The sequence below is a fragment of the Frankliniella occidentalis genome, unplaced genomic scaffold (assembly GCF_000697945.3).
Source record: "Frankliniella occidentalis isolate FOCC.00 unplaced genomic scaffold, Focc_3.1 Scaffold3, whole genome shotgun sequence".
Taxonomy (NCBI): Eukaryota; Metazoa; Arthropoda; class Insecta; order Thysanoptera; family Thripidae; genus Frankliniella; species Frankliniella occidentalis.
The window spans coordinates 445,462-450,371 of NW_026267133.1; positions in this window are offsets into that span (position 1 = coordinate 445,462).

A 4,910-nucleotide genomic window follows, 5' to 3' on the forward strand; every position below is an offset into this window, starting at 1 on the left:
CCGTGTTATTGTGCTCCCCGTCCGGAGACGCATTGTCTGAGGTCGCCACCCCTCCCCCGGGCCCCCGGTGGGCGCGCAGTGAGTTATGGCGGTACCTGCCGTGTCTCTTTGCAGGGTGGAGTGCTTCACGCAGCGCACGCGGCGTCGACCTCCCTCTTGGTCGGCAACATGAAAGGCAAAGCCAAGGCGAGCGGGAGCCCCTGCTCTGCCCGTCTCTCTCTCTCTCTCTCTCTCTCTCTCTCTCTCTCTGTCTTTCTCTCTCCATACCGTACCCCTTCCCCCGCTCGCACCAATAGACTCTCGGCTTGGCTCTTTTTAATAGAAAGTGGGTGTGTGCTTCGTGAGGAGGCGGAATAAGGGAAAGCAGGAGGAGGGAAGGGGTGAGGCTGGCTGGGGTGGCGGCGCGCCTCGGAGCGCACCAGGTTGGGCTTACCGGGCGTAAGCGTGTGCTCCTTGAACTCGCAGCGAACGGTCTTATGAGCAGCAGAGAGTGGAAGTGGTAGTCTCTAGTCTGGTCTGCCCGAGTCTCCGCCACCCCCAGCCTCGCCCAGCCCGCTCACCGATCCGTCCGCCATAGTGAATAGTTACCGACGCGAATTAAGCCCGCTGCTGCTGCCGCTGTTTCGTTCCACCGCCGCTGCGCTCGGCGCTCGGGGAGAGATCTAGCCATTTCGAGATTGTACATTTGCAGGGAGATGATCGCCTGGTCGGATGTACTACCGACCGCATCCCAACTCCCTCCGCCCCGCCACCGGGGCCGCGCAGTCGCACTCCGCTTCCCACCCCGGCGCGCGCCTCTCTCGGCAAACTTCCAGCGGTCCGATAGCATCTCACCGTGTCATCAGCTGAGCCCCTCATATTACATCTCTGCGCCGTTTACTTTCCCCTAATTATCTCGCTCGCGCCGCTCTCGGTCGGTGGGGCCGGCCCTGCGAGTGAAATGGAAAGAAGGCTGGCTGCACACCGATCGTGTTTGTTTGCCCCTGCCTTCCGGGAATTTTCAGACAGAGTTCGACTGGACTTCGTGGCCTCTTTTTTCCTATACCTTACCTCTTACACTCGCCTTCTTACACTGTAAACTAGTTCAATAGAGTTGTTTTTGTGTGTGAAAGGATAATTTTCCTCATATCGATAGTGTAAGTGTGGATTCAGGGTTCGCGAAACGCAAGCGTTATTTTCACGCCAGGCGTGATTTTCACGCTTCTTAAGCTTCACGCAGCCAATCAGGGATCGACTTTCATCACGCCGGGCGTGAAAATCACGCCGGGCGTGAAAATCACGCTTTGCGTGAGAATCACGCTCGCTTTTAGGGAACTCTGAATCCACCTTAAATGAACATCATATGGCCGTGGTGTGCAATCAATAACTATACACTTACAAACATAACATTGCTGTTATTTTTCCAAAACAATTTCCTTTTTCATCACAAACAACGGTGTTGGTGTACAACAGCAGCATCAGTCATTGAAATACTTTTTTAATACTTGTGCTGTTACTTTAGGAGATCGTTTTTTGCTGTGTGGAACCCTTCCACTCACACTTCCGCGTCGTTTCCCCACTCTCTTCTGCCTTTTGTGGGCTCTCCCTTGGTTAGGGGAGGGACAGAACGCCACCGTGTGACTCGCTCTCGCACACTGCTCCGATCCGCCGCGGCACCCCCATCTCCCCCTTTGCCCTCCCACAACCCGTTCCCCTTTCCACCACTCTCGCCTCCCTCTCCTCGAGCAAGGTTGCAGCACAGGCGGACTACCCCTTCACCGGGGCGTCCCGCGGGAAACCTTACCGCGCTGATCTGCACTCTGCGTCGGCCCGCCTGACCGGAATAGGGGACGAGAGCGCGGCTCGGCGGGCCGGAGTGAGGCGCATTGTGGCCGCCGATTCACGGGGAGTGCCTGCGCTGAACATACACCCCTCGGAGAGTGATGAGACGCGTGCGTGTGTGCGCGCGCGGGGCTCAGTCACGACGCATAAACTGTAGTTATACCTCGTCCCTCCAACTTTACGCGAGGGGAGGGGGAGCGTGCACACGAGGCGCGGCGGCGTTCCTCCGTGCGCAAGTTTAATGATTTTAACGGAGATGGATTCAGCGCAATGAGCAGAACACTTCACCCGTGCTAAGCCCCGCCGTTATTTTTGTTTGTTGCAGGTAATACAAAAGAGTGAGGTGCATCTTCGTGGTCGGCGTGCCAGTGCTGTGATTATCCTCGGAGTGCAAACGCCTGTGAGGTAGGCAGCGCGCCCGGCCACATGCAGCAGTGCTCCCGCATTGCCTAACTCACGGGCGCGCATGCTCGCCGTACGTCGAATGGCTCCAGTACGGACGCTTAATGTGCTAGGCGACGTGCATGCGAGCACAAAATGCGAGTCGAAAGTCGATACGCCCGTCAGGATGTTTATTGTCTGTGCAAACTTGTAGAAGTTTATTGATTTATTTAGATTTACTATTATTTAAAACTGACCGGCTTTAAGAATTTTACCCCTAAACCAAACGTACCTATGTCTACCTCACCTTGTATTTAAAAAACTCGTGCATGTAATTTTGTAGGGGTTTGAAAGCAAATCTTTCTACTGATTAATTTACTGAATGTGTCATCTAATCTTTTAGTAGTGATATTTGAGTAGCTGTTGTCTTTTTAAACACGGGAGTCCAACTCCCCTCAGATCTTTATGGTAGGCCCTCTGTTACAGACACCAAATTTTGGCTCATTATTGTGTTAAAACCCCCATTATGAGGATTTGTTTGAAATGTTAAACACCGAGGGATCTGCTATCTCCCCTTAGCCCTGCACTGTTTAGTAAATATTAATGGCGATTAAGAGTGAAGGTTACAAACCAGTAGAATTACTATGCAGTGACAGAGAAGCACCAAACTGACATGTTCTTAACAATTCCTTCTGTCCATGTGTGGCAGCGTTGACTCGTATACTGGAGTGCAGGGCTGTTAACGTTAATTTGAAATGTTAGCGCGCTAACGTTAAAGCAATAACGAACCAAATTAACGTAACGCGTTATCGTTAATACGATTTGACACACGTAACGCGCTAACGATAACGTTAACTTTAACTACTAACGCCGTTAACCCGTTACCGTTAACTGATAACGCCGTCATCGTTAATCTGACTATCGTAGCTGAGGGAGCTGCAGAGCGCGACCCGGACGAGCAGTAAACAACAGTTCTTGCTAAAGGCGACAAAATTCGATAGTATCACATGGACATATCCGTGCAAAATGGCTTATTTGTACGCCCTCCCTCAGAAAAGCGTTAACGTTAACGGCGTTATCCCGCTAACTTCAAAAGTAACGTAGCGCGATAACGTTAATGCTTCGGCGTAACTGTAACGCACTAACGTTACTCGTTAACTAACGTTAACGGCGTTAATAAACGGCTTTAATCGTTAAATTAGCGTTAACAGCCCTGCTGGAGTGGCACGGTGGGGAGGGGGGGGGGGGTCGGCAGCGAGACCGCAGGGGGCTTGTACGACGACATGGGTGGGGCCCGGCCGGGGCTGCTGGCGGTGCCAAAGACAAGCCAGAGACCAAGTTTAGCTTAGGGTGAGCCGCACGCGATTTCCGGCCACGCCACGCCTCGCCCCGTCATCCAGCCTTACGCACGGCACGGGAGCGCGGAGTAGTGGGGGGAGAAAGGGGGCAAATTGGCCGGGCGTGTTTCACTTTGGCCGGAAAGTTAAGTCTCCGCGCGCGACCACCGGCGCCGTCCTGCGTGTCCTGCGAGGGGGGCCATTCTACTGGGGAGCTCTGTGCGAATAAGGTGCGCCGGGCCTGCTGGTGTGGTGACCGGACCGGCTGGTGTTTTATTCATGTGGAGGTTGGCGCGGCGGCGGCCCTGGCGGCCAGCAGGGACAGGGCCTTGACGGGGCGGCCGACATGACCGCCGCTGCAGCAGCTGTGCCGGCGGGCAGCGCCACTGCGCCACTCTGCCACCTCGGCCAGGCACCGCCCACACTCGCCACAAAGGCCCCGGTCCCTACCCTCCTGTTTTATACAAAGAATCGCCCGTTTCCCTCCTCCCTCTCCTTCCTTTTCTCTCTTGTCGGCTGCCGAAGCGACGCCGCCGTTGTCCCACCACCCCCCAGTCCGGGGAGTTTGGTCGGTCGCACGCATGTTTACATTCGGGCGTTACAGTGTCCCCGGCCCCAGCCCAGCGAGTCGATTTGTGTGATGGTGAACACTGTTATTCCGGGGGTTGTTCAACTCGCACGTGGAGCTGTTTTCGGAGTCTTGAATCGTTTGGTGCAGGGGTTGTGGTGATTGAAGCTCGTCGCTCAGAACTTAATCATATAAAATATGCTGTACACTAGCTTTTGCGTTGTTTTTACCACGAGAGCAAATCTTTTCTCTTCGTGTGAGTACACCAGGTGCACTCTCGGCAGCAAGCTCTCAAGCTAGTGCGTGCACTCGTACCTCTTCTCCCCTCCCTCCCCCCATCATTATGTCGACGACCCTACTGGCAGTACTGTACATCGTACATCTCCTTCTGCTTCTACTTGTTTACCACTTTTACCGGCACTTTTTTTCCCCGCCCGACCACGCTCCTCGCTTGCAGTCATATGTGTGAGGCGATGTGCTGCGCACGCGAGCGCCCATGGTGCTGCTTTCTGGCGGGAAGGGGGCAAGAGCTCAAAAGCAACACAACAGCAGGCGAACGAAAACGTAAAGCAGACGTGCTGTGTCTAGAGCGGTGAGCAGGAAACCTGAATAGACCTGAAATAAAAAGGCAAAGGCAATGCTTTCGCCGTTTCTTATGTCAGCATGCATCTAATAAAGTATAGTGTGCATATCATACTGCTATCTTTATAATAAAATCTCGAGCCTCGCTGAAACAAGACATAAAATAGTAATTGACTCGAACTTTTGACGAAATCAATAATAAACGCACTTTTTCCCACTTT